The sequence below is a fragment of the Echeneis naucrates genome, chromosome 1 (genome assembly GCF_900963305.1).
Source record: "Echeneis naucrates chromosome 1, fEcheNa1.1, whole genome shotgun sequence".
In the NCBI taxonomy this organism is placed as follows: domain Eukaryota; kingdom Metazoa; phylum Chordata; class Actinopteri; order Carangiformes; family Echeneidae; genus Echeneis; species Echeneis naucrates.
Genome location: NC_042511.1, coordinates 19,120,282 through 19,133,314, shown reverse-complemented (window position 1 = coordinate 19,133,314; position 13,033 = coordinate 19,120,282).

Here is a 13,033-nt window from a genome sequence, read left to right as displayed (position 1 = left end):
TGATGCTTGAATGAACAAGCAGAACTTAACAAAGTGAAATAAAATGACGAATGAATAGAAATTTATTCCAATGCAACTCAAAAACTATTTACTTGAGTCTGAAGCATTTTCCAGAGCATTTTCCTGCTACAAGTAAATCCTGTTTATGGACTCCTACAGCAGATGATTGTTTTTCTTCTTCACCATTCGTACCCCATAATAAAAAAGGAGAACTGGGGAAATGGGACTGGGGCCACCAGTGAGAGTGAATGTTAATATATCATATTCCAGTCTGAGGTCTACCAGATTAGGCTGGACAAATCCCCTTAGTTCACCAATCTTTTACAAACAGATCTGCAAACCTACACTGAGAAAAAAAGATACGCTCTATGATCTGAGCTCCTAATCCAGCTTTCAATTCTATTGTTCCTTTTAAACCTTATATGCTGCCTCATATCTAATACCTAACAATAACAATAAAAAGTGAAGAAAAGATAAGTAAATGAAAAGAAACATAAATGCATACATACATGCCAAGACAAAAAAATCTGAATAGCAATGATCATTCCATTCATACAACTGAAGTCTGCCAGATTTATCCCATAAATATTAAAATATTTCATTAGCCTCTCCCACTTAGATGCTGTGCGGAGTGAAACTGCTGCAAGAACATGACAGCGCTGTGTTCATCCAAATACCCAGACCTGGATGCTACTGATGGGGAAAAAAAAGTCAGCCTCCACTAACTTCCCTACAGCAGGTCCTCTAATTAAAGTGCAACTCTTTGATTAAGCACTCTACTGAAAAATCTTTCTTCATGCTCTTCAGTCAGTCTCAGACAAGAGCACACTATAAGCTCCTGACAGGAGCCAAAGAAGTATTTTCTTTATCAATTATTCTTTATCAACATCAAAACCATACCAGTAATGTGGCAAGTCTGTTATCTACTTTAGCACCGACGGAACATTATCTGTTTTGTATTACTTGGTTAAGAACCATTTTATATGGATTGCTTTTTATTATCTTTTATTTTAGGATATTTAGAAAAAAGGGCCCAGAACTATACAAAGTACCTAGTTGCCATTGAAAAACAAGGTCTTAAATTTTAAGAAACATAAAAGAGTAAGATGATTCACGTGTTAACTCCCACTATCAAGGCTATGTTGGTTTAGGCCCTGATGAATTCATCCAGTATCACAATCAGTTATGGAAAAAGGTCATGACTGTCGAGCACCAAAAATACTGACCATATTACCTCATGCTAACTACTGTAAGTCAGTATTTCACAAACCCCAAACTGGTTCCAAACTCATAGCTGGGCAGCAGTGGTGTGAAGCAATCCAATACTACAGCCTCAACCAACAAGAACAGACCTTTTGATTTTTCTGGGTCCCACAATTTTCTACAGTAGCCCTTAATGAGCAAAGCAGTAGGCAAATATAGGAAGGGTGTGAACACAAATCACAGATGAAGACCATTTTTCACATAAAGCTCATACACTGGAAATCCCCAGAAGTCACAGAGGCTTTCATTAGCAGTCTAGTGAGGCTGGTTCTGGGAGTGTCCTGGAAAGTGAGGCCCATTTATTAGAAAAGGAGAATTTTAAAAACACAGCTTCTATGCTGCAGGTAGCATGCATTCCCATCAGCTCAAAATGACTAAGTAAGGTATTTAACCAGTCAGGAAACGGAAGAAAGTGAGTCTGTTTAGTAGCCACATATCCCTTTCCTGCCAATGCAGCTCAGCTGAGGGCTATTTAATGCAGACTAGTGAATAGTAGGCACATGTGTCACTCATAAGACATAAATATTCATCCTCTTTTAGTCTTAGAATCCAGACTCTGCCATATGTGGGGGTCATAACTTGGCTGATTTTCCTCAGCCCCCTGGTTATGCTTTGAGTATAAAAAAAAAAAAAAAAGAAAAAAAAATCAGTTGAATATTCATATCACAAAAATACTGTTTGCAAACTATGTTTATGGTGATTTCAAAAGTAAAGACATATATTGAATATGAGCTAAGGCTAATTCATTAATTCATTAAAAGTAAACTAGCTGTCTCACATCTATTAACAGCAGGCTCTATCTCTCTTGAGTGGCCAAATATTAAACAGATACACATCAGCTCTTTCACAATTCAGTCGAGAAAGAAGTATAGAATAGCAAATACTCCTTTCTTATTTCTTCACTTGTGAGAGAGAAATCTTTTTTTATGCGAAGACTTAATGTTGTCACAATACTGTGTTGAGATAGAAACATACAAATATTTGCTCTGTAATAATAATTTTACTGGAAGTTACATTGAATTTATCATAAATATAGATAGTATATCTCACATAAGCATATAGTGTATCTACTGTGCTGACATGGCTTTGACTGAGTTAGGGCAAGAAAACAAAGCTCTCAGTGCTATTGGAGTTAAAGGATATAATCATGACTGACATGACAATCCATCATAAATATTATATTAAGTGGTTGTCTTATTTCTGTTTCTTGAGTAGAGTTGTAATGGGGGAAAAACTTTTAAAAGGGTCTTTGCTGGGAAACTGTAACAATCTCTTTTTCTATTTTATGCTAATAATCTCAGGAGCTTTGAGAAGGTCAAACAAGGCAATGTAGTCTGCGCAATTAAAGGGATACACAGGCCTACACTAAACAAAGCAAGCTACAGAAATCATGATTGAAGCAGTTGATGCAAAAATACTTTGTATTGCCTGTGTTTTACATGAAGGTATGAAACCCAACTTCAGAGGAGAGGCTTGTTTACAACTCCTATGGTCAAATTTTCTTGCAAAAAGAAAAAGGGTTACTGAACATATAGTCACAACAGAGTGTCATGTGAATGGTCCCAAATACGCAGAGAGAATTAAGATGCAGAAAGGCAAAGACCAGGAGTGAGGAGGGTGGAAGAAAGTGTCTGAGAGAGGCAGTTAAAATCCTGTCTCCTCTAGTCTCCTAAAAATTGCATTTATACTTTACAAAATAGTTTGTTGCGGTGGCTGACTGGATTATCTTCAAATGCTGTGTTTCATTTAAGTGTCAGAAGACATAGCTGAGGTGGACTGTGAGTGTTTGAAGCGTACCACTGTCCCACCACGGACCAGGGTTTGGGTGGTCAGGTGCCAAAAGAGCCATGAATATCTAAAGGTAACCATAAAAAGTTAAAATGCTGTTATACTAGATATGAAGCCACTCCAAGTGACTATCGTCCTGCAAGATCTGATCTTCGAAGAAGGCAACATGTGATTGATATACTTAGTATCAACATATTAGCATATGTGATTGAGCAAAATTCCATCATTACAGCAAAAGAAAACATTGTCTTGTTGAGATTATATCTGCTCTGAAAGACATTTGCTGAAGATTTACCAGTCCACATGTCAAAGTGACTTTTTGCAAAAGACTGAAGCCAAATTGCTGGTTATGATTAGTTTATTGCATGGCAGTTCTATCACCGTTGGGTGTGTGTGTGTGCATATGTGGATGAAAGAGAAAAAAATCATGGCGGGTTTATGGCCATTTACCGTTTGATTATAGCCATCACTCAGCTTTAATCAAGAATGATTAAACATTAGTCATAGATTTCAGTTATATATTCATATTTATAGAGCTTCCATACATCTAAGAGTTAGAGGAGTGCCTTAAAAACAATTTAATTAAGTCTTTAGAATAAACAATAGCTTTGTTTCTATCAGAAATGATTGCAGAAATACAACCTCATTCTCACCCTCTCCCTTTTAAATTTAAGCACCACAGGTATGTGGTCACTGCCCAATGATTTGGGTACCCAGCAGTATTCATGCAGTTTTAATGAGGTGGAATGAGGTGCATTATTGCAGCTCAGCATAGAAAAACCCTGGCGGTACCTGCTGTGCTGTATTATCAAGCACAGCTATATTTTATGTATTAAAAAGCCAAAGACAGAAGCCAAGATCAGTAACATCTGTTCTAAACCACAGGTTCTCCAGATCCATGATACTAGATTACTGCAGATATTAATATTTTATTCCAACACTCATGGAAAGTTCAGCGGGTGTTCCCTTGTTGACTCAGGACACAGAAATCTGCAGGCTTTCTCCGTTTGGTGTACTTCCTGACTAATGTAAATTATCATTTGATATTTTGTGATACACTATTGATTTGTTAGATTTAAGCAATTTCTTTTATCATTTGCTGTAATCCTTTAAGATATTCCTACATCATATTACATCCTCTGAGATATTTCTTTAAGCCAAATAAGTAAAGACCACTGCACTCTACAGCTGTTAGCACAATAAACAAGATAAAAGTCAATAAGTGAAAAGGCTTTAAACTCTCTAGAGTGGTGAATGGTTTCTAAAATCACCATGACTGTTTTCTTGGCCCACTCATTACTGCTACAAGCAGAATTTCTAAAATCACTCCAAATTAAATCAGCATTACTTGAAATATCCAATAACTTTCATTAATGTAATAATTACAGTTAGATGAGGCAGAGCTGTATTGCTGACAGCTGACTGCGTACAGTAGACCAGCGGTCCCCAACCCTTTTTCGCACCACGGGCCAGTTTAATGCCAGACAATATTTCCGCGGACCAGCCTTTAAGGTACGGAGGATAAATGCAACAAAATGATACGATCTGCATAAAAACTGTGCTATTTTCTTCATTTCATTATAAACGTGAATCCACTGTGTACTCGTATGCAACTTTGTTAGCAGCATCCTTGTAACATCACGCCAAAAACATAACATGTGTAACATCCTCTCTGCCCCCTAAGCCCGAACCTAAATGCAGGTTTCTTTTTCATGGAAGTCGCAGGCTCTTCTTCTGTCTCCTCACTGGGCCTTTTCCCCTTCACAAAGAAACTTTCCTTTTTTAATTGTTTCACTAGCTTGTGGGTTTAAATTTAGCGGTAACGTATCTCGTGACCGAGACAAGCATCTTGACATGCGTAAAGACTGAGTCATAGACAGATGTAACGGAGAGAATTCTGTCATTTTTCAAAATGAAACATAGTTCAGATTCAGATAATGAATAAAACATAAATAATGTATTTATTCTTTCTGTTTCGCAAAGACTTTATCCGATTAACTGATGGATTTTAAATTATTTACCAAGTTTTGAACTTCCTTCAGGCTTCAGTGGCAAAGCTTACCCCTGTTTTAGACTGTTTTAGACAGTTTCAACAGGAGCAGCTTTTCTCTTAGATGAAGGACAGGCAGCTTATTGTAACACATTTGCCAAACTCATCAGTTTGTCCTCATGCTTGAAGGTATTACTATAATGGTACAAGGAGCAATTTTTGGGTTTTGTTATTCAAGGTTGCTCTCGGGAACCACAGCAACAATCACTTATCATGGTGGAGAGGTTTGTGTGCCCCAATGAACCTGGGAGCTGTGTTGTTGGGAGCCTTGTGTTTCTGGTTTCCCAAGTCAAATTGTTCTCAGGCAAGGGGCCAGAAAAAAAGACTGCATGATAGAAGATGGAAGAAGGAAGAAGGAAGCCAAGCACAGCCCTAAAGAGCGAAGTGGACACTCCCACCAGCTGCGTGAGAAACCACTGGTGTCAGATGTGGTGATATTGAGGAGCTTTGACGACCCAAACTTTAGCAACCATTGACCTTTGATCTACAGTGCTCACTGAGTCGGTTCATGGCTGAGTGTAAAGCAGGAGGGATGAAGGTCAGCACCTCTAAAACTGAGGCCATGGTTCTCAGTAGGAAACCGACTCCAGCTGAGGAATGAGTCCTTGCCCCAAATGAAGGGGTTCAAGTATCTTGGTGCTGCATTCACTGTACCACACCATTGACATGAAAAGGGAGCTGAGCCAGAAGATGAAGTTTAGTCAATCTTCATTCCTACCCTCACCTATGGTCATGACCAAAAGAACAACATCATGGATACAAGTGGCCGAAATCAGTTTTCTCAGCAAGGTGGCTGGGGTCTCTTTGAGAGACAGGGTGAGAAGCTGAGTCATCCGAGAGAGAATCAGAGTAGAGCCGCTGCTCCTTTACTTAGAAAGGAACCAGTTGAACTGGCTTGGGCATCTGACAAGGATACCATCAGGACATCTCCTTCGGGATGTGCTCCTGGCACAACCAACTGGGAGGAAACCTCGGGGCAGACCCAAGACCAGGCAGAGAGGATTATATCACCTCACTGGCCTGGGAGCGCCTCAGGATCCCCCAGTCAGAGTTAGCCGGGGTTTTTGGGGGAAAGGAAGTCTGGGGCTCCTTGCGAAAGCTGTTTCCACCACAACCTGACTTTGGATAAGCAGTTGAAGATGGAGGCTGTTGTTACATAGCCAACAGTAGCATTAACAGCTGTTTATTTACCAGTCTTGGTGAGAGTTTTAGCCACTGATGCATTGACAAGAAGCGGTTATAACAACAGGCAGAGAGAACGCTACTGTGTCTTGGTATCCACATCAGCTAAGAAAATCCTGCTGTCACATTTCTTGTTGATCAAACAAATAAATTTTGCTGCTTCTTCCAGACTCCTGACTTCCCCCTTCTAGACATGAACAGCTGTTAATGGTAACATTCACTATGTAGGAATAGCACAATATATGAATCACAAATAAATAATTCAAAAAAACATTCAACAATTTCACCTATGGTTGGCAATGCTTCATGGTGCTTTTTTTAGTTCATCTGTTGGTTTAACGTTTTCTCACAGTATTTCCTTGCGGCTCGGAGGATGATGATTCTCCTACTGTCTACCTGAGTTCCTAATTTTTTGTAGATGTTTCTGATCGTATTGTTTTATATAATGCTACCACTGTAGTACTTATTTACCATTCTCTGGCCTGTCGAACTGTGGCAGACAAATGCAGTTACATTGAAAATACCCAAAAACTGCTAGCCTAGCAACATTACAGATGCACATCCCATGATGAAATACTTTCTGAAGGCTATAATTGTTTTTTCACTATCACCTGAATACACAGCAATTTAACTCTTTTGTTTCACTATGTGTCACTATTGTGTTTCTTTCAGCAGAAGCAGCAAAACTTCAGTGCACTGTGAGCTCAGGACCAAACAGCTGACAGACACAGTTACCAACTAGCTGGTGAATGTAGTGGAAAATTCAGGACTTCAAAGATCCAGTTATAAGTCCCTGATGATTTGAATCAAAGAGACCAAAATCAGATAAAAAAAAAAAAAAAAAAAAAAAAAAAAAAAAAAAAAAAAGGGATAAATACTGGATGATGCTATTGCCAATGTGGCCTCTATAACTCAGGAGTCATGCCTTGCAAAGTCTGAAACTAAAATAACAGTCATTTCCAGGCGTGTGAGCTGATGGGCAGAATGTTTCTCCGGCTCAGTGTGTACTATTGATCCAGACACTGCACTGTTAAACCATTAGTTTACGTGCAGCATCACGGCATGTCAGAAAAATGCTGAACATGGCTAAATGCTTTTCTGGTCCCAGCTGTTGTAACTATGTATGTCATTTCCCTAAGTATGGATGGCAAAGTAGACTAACACTAACAAACAAATCCATCTTCCAGTTTAATTTGCAAGTCATAAGATCTATTAATAAATAAGTGTTTACCTTACCTAGCACTTTGTGGCGTTAATCATAGCATCACTGGCCATGCGGACAATTCAACTGAAACATTTTGTCATTCAGTAGTTACAGTATCTTATCAAACCAGAGCTGGATTAAGATACCACACTTTGTCAGGATTTCACCAGGATTTCACCATCAAGATGGTGTAGTTGGCTTAGAACCACTTTTGGGACCAACAATCAAACTGTATGTTCATAACCTGCTTCATTGTCTTTAATAGAAGCAAATAGGATCACTTTTAGGAATGACAGAGAGGATGAGGGGATTACAAAGACTTGTGACCATAGGACTTGGTGGCAATAACAGAAACACATATGAATGTATCCAACCTTATCCTATATTTATGTTGCCCATACGTCTAACATAAGAACATCCACTTAAATATCTCTGTGATGTGTGAATTTCAGCGTTTCTAGGTGACTTAAGTCTTCATGACATCCAACCCATCCAATCCAACATGGGGCACAACTGTGTCAGTAACTACAATAGTCAATCAATACATAAAAGAGATGGATAGATGCAGCATACTACATGGCCACAGGCACACTCCTCAAGATCAGCCGAGATGTAAACAAAACCATCACAAACACATTCATGTTTTCTAACAGTAGAAGATTTCTGTTTGGAATTCATGCAAACGTGTTTACGAAACTGGGAATAGTCAGTGCTAAAGATTGTACAATAGAGAGTAAAATATTCAGCATCAGTGTGAATTGTTGCTGATGTGGTCATGGGGATGCATCCTGTCTACAGTGACATTTATATGACTGCTGAGAACTGCGGATACGTTGTCAAAAAGCATGCACCAGCTGAATTTAGGTGGACAGACTTTGAGTCAAATTTCTCAGGTGCTGTAGTCACATGACACTTTCCCAAACTCCAGCTGTCTGAGCAGGCTGTTTGTCACTTCAGCAATGTGCTGCCTCTGGAGCTGAGGCACAGGATAGTCTGAGAAGTCCCATGGGAACATTATTATTATTACTAGAGTGTGAATGCTGCAGTTTTGATTACCTTTGACATTTAACACTAGAATTAAAACCCTAATCAGCAGGAAGACTTCAGTTTGTGGTCCTCACTGCAACGAGATTATAATATATATGCAGATTAGCAGGTCACAGCTACAGTATGCATCAAATAAGCCGGCCCACTCGGTGTTTACACCACATCTGTGTATTTGTTAGTGGAGGAAAGCAGGTACAGTCCTCATCCTCCAGGCCAGAGAGGCCCCCCAAAGTCTCCTGACGATCTGAGAAGCTTCAAGATGTAGCTTGCCGGTGTGTATAAACACTGACACAGGAGGAGTGAAAACACACACATCGATCTTCATATCGGCACCGCACATGGCTCCATCACAGGCGGCGGATCTAGTGGGTGTGGACGAGCGGCATTACCGAATGTCAAGTTTGGGCATTGAACGCCACCGAAAATCACCGAGCGTGCACAACCGGGCCTGGAGTCAGGTTAATGCACGTGTCCGATAGTCTCCTGTTTCCGTCAGATCTGCCCCAGAGCTGGACTGTTGCCCGACGTTGCATGGCACAAAAATAAAAAAAAATTAAATGTGTGCACAGGGGCAGCGGCGTCAATGGAGCGATAATGAAAAAAAAAAACAAAAACGTGCGCACACACATGCGGGAGAACACACAGACACAGTAACATAAATGCGTTCGGAAGAGGAAGGAGGGATTAAAAAAAAGGGAAGAAATGTGCCTCTCACTCACCTCGCAATCTTCTCCCCATTTTTTTTCCGCTCCAACCAAGGAACCGCTTCAGCCCTCACTGCTGCAGAGAGGAGCAGGCCTGCAGAAGACGGTCAGGGAGGAGGGAGGAGGGAGGGAGGGAGAGGGGGGTGGGGTGGGAAGAGAGAGGGAGAGAGAGAGAGGAGAGAGAGAGAGCCTGAAAGAGATGCAAAAACATGAATTGTAAATAAATAATCCCCACCCATCCTCTGATTGTTCTTGTTTTGTGTGCGGAGGCAGTCAGACAGACAGACATCCCATTCATCCGGCATTTAAAACCTGATCCATGTGTCATCAGTCATCCTCCAACCAGTTTGACTCTCAGCCTGGATTCAAACAGGAAATGAGGACCCTTCATTCACAGGCCCCATGCCTGTCCTGCTCTTATGGATCTTAAATGAAATATAATTTGGATGTAGCACCACGATTTCAGTTGTTTTGGTTCCCTAAACTAGAGTGAGCAGGAGTCTCACACTATAAAGTGTAACCGAAGTCTTAATCCATTTAGTAAATTACACAAAAAGTGTATGTCTGATCCTTCCCCCAGTTCATCCTCTACATCAAAAAGACTAATAAGACACTAATTTTGTCAACCTCACACCACAAATCTGTGAGATTTGAGAATGCGTCAGGTTTATGTGTGGTTTTGACATTAAGTGTTACATAGTCTCACAGATACAATAGTATCCATCTGCAGTAATGAACACTACAGCAGAGTGAAGCATAAATGGTTCAGAGTTTTTTGCTTTTTCTTCAATTGTTCTGAAGTAATTGGCCAACTGTTAGTCATGTGACAGAATATTAAACAAGTGCATTCAATGGATCAATTGCTTAATTCATTAATCAAACAAAAATGTCAAACATCAGACTTTTAGTAGTTACATTTTGCTTACATTCCCAATCTGAGGATATACCTCTGTCCTGTTTTATTTCCCACTGATTTCAGTAATTTGATTACTTGCAAAATTGTTTGACCTTGGACTATGCATGCAGCATCAGTGTGGATGCTGTATGAACTAAATCCGTCTTGTAGTCAGAATCAAATTCAAACTAATTTATATCATATTATATCATATATGCATAGTGTGCTCTTATGGATTTCAATAATAAAAATAAAGCTGTTTTATCACTGCAGATTGATATAGAGGAGAGGTCTCCAACTCCGGTCCTGGAGGGCCACTGTCCTGCACATTTTAGATGTTTCCTGCTCCACCACACCTGATTCAACACAACACACCTCCTCATCAAGCTCTGCTGAAGTCTGATAAGGAGTCACTCATTTGAATCAGGTGTGTTGGAGCAGGAAACATCTAAAAAAATGCAGGACAGAAGCTCTCCAAGACCAGAGTTGGAGACTCCTGATATAGAGCAAGCTTTCAGTAATTGCAACCGGTTTTGGACTGTTTGTAAGACAAGAGACAAGGAAAAAAAAACAAACAAAAAAACAGTTGTCACAATAACGGGTCCTTATGAAAGCATTAACATTGACCAAACATGCACTAATGAAATATAATGCACCTGGAAAGGCTGATTGATCTGGTATTGATCTAGGTTGATCTAGTATTGTACTCAGTACAATACTAGATTTGAATGTTTAAGGCTGAACTCTTGGGAAGAGTTAGACCTAAAAACAGAATTTAGAAAATGAAGAATCAATGAATAAATAAAATAAAAAGATACATATAATTCATGATTACAGACTATTTTGAGTGGGAAATCGAAAAATACCTCTAGAGGATGTGTAGCACTGGGGGATATAGAACACTTGAATATTTTCTAAAATGCTGGACACACCACTAATGCTGCTGTAATTAGCGGTCATGTCGTCCCAGGGTAAATTAATTTAGTTTACTTCAATTTCATTTTATTTGTAAGCCTTAACATGTTTTAACTGTCCATTGTGGAACCATACTGAATCATTAGGCCCCTTTTGTTCTCACCTACGTAGAGAAATAATGATTTGTGTTGATGGAGTTATTTCTCCAACTGTAATCACTGCAGTTATTTAATATTTGTCAGCTTGTTGCTACCAGTAGTATATTGCTGATTTCTTTGTAGGTCCCTCACAACACACAGTTTGAGAAAACTGGATCATCCTGTTTATTGGTGTTGAGTTGAACTATGGGCCACGCCTCTCCAGCTGAGTGCAACAGGTGAGGGTGATGAACGGGCCATGGTGTCACACACTCACAGAATCACTGCAGAGCTGCTGTGGGAGCCAGAATGAGGAGTGGCTGAAACATCAGGACTATTTTGTACAGAATCAAGCTTATTTCAAACAAGGGAGAGGCAGCCAGTGAGCTTCCATGCATTTTCTTTTCAGTTTTCTTGGTTGTAACTGGGCTTTGTTTGTAGATCACTTTAATTAATTGATTAAGGACTGTGAATACTTATGGTTAAAATCATGCTCAATAAATAGTATTAAAATGCCATGGTCTTTAAAATATTATTATCAATAATCAAAAATGCGATGTACTTAAAAGCTTTATCTTAAACAACTGTTAATTTATTGCATAGTTAAAAGATAGATAGATAGATGCAGTTTCGAAATTATGAACTCATAAAATTTCACTTTAAAATTTATTTATTGTATTTGATTTTACTTAAAATATTGGGTTAAAAAATGTTTAAAAAGTGTTTAGAAGTGTTTAAGTGTTTAAAAAATTTAAGTAATTCTTGTTAGGTTTTGACTGCATGTGTTGATCTTAGTTTTCATTTTATTATGTGGTGTTTGTTTAAAGGTTTTTCACCTGGTTGATTGACATTGCATCAAACTTCTAAAATAAAAGGAAGTAAAAGAGAGCAAATGTGTAGTCAATGAGTGGAATCCTGTGAAGTCTTCCTGAAATTAGCTATCTTTTCAAGTGGGGAGTTCTGCACACTGAATACCTTGAAATAGTGAGAGACCACTTGACAGTGGAAAAACTGGCTGCTGTGAAGACTGGAGCAGAGACCAGAGCAGCGACCAGCCAGGCCTGAAGACCCAGAGGCCTGGTAACACACTGAACATCACTTTTAGTATTCTGCTAGGACAGAAGATGGCAGAATCAAAGTCACTGGAGCAGCTTAAAGCCGACAGGACAACGGCTAAGAGGCAGTTCTCCCGGTTGGCAAACAACATTGTCTAGATGCACGCAATATTGCCTGAAGAGGAGCTCAGACGGTTTCAAAAAGCTCTCAATTGAGGCCAACAAAGTTATAAAAGCCAATGATGATGTGGAGGCCCAGTACCTTGCAGAGGCGGAGCTAGATGCAAGTCCTGTGTTGAGTGAGCAGCAAAAGGCTGATATTGAGAAAACTGCAAATGAGTGTGGGATGAAACTGAAGGACCTCATCCAAAAGACACTCTGGGCCAACTTTGGAGAGGAGGAACTGACTATGGCAGTAAAGGCTGCAGAGGATGAAGTGGAGAATGTGTCATCCTTTGAACTCAGAGGCAAACAAGGAGGCATTCAACTTGTGCTGCACACACAGTGGAAGTGTTGGGCTCCTCCTGCTGAGCAGAAAGACTTCCAACTGCGCATACAAGAGCTGGGGCAGGCTTTTCCCAAGTTGATGTCAAGAAAAGCCCAATTCAAGTAAAAGCTACAGAATACATTGGAAGACTTGTGACTGCAGCTCCCATCAGCCATTAGACTGAAGCCAACCTCCCTTCCTAAGTTTGCTGGCATCAGGCGTGACTTTCACCGCTGGAAAAGAGATTGGGAGGCCCTTCAGAAGCAAGGGGAACAAACTGGGTCAAAAGAAGTCAAAAAGTTCCAG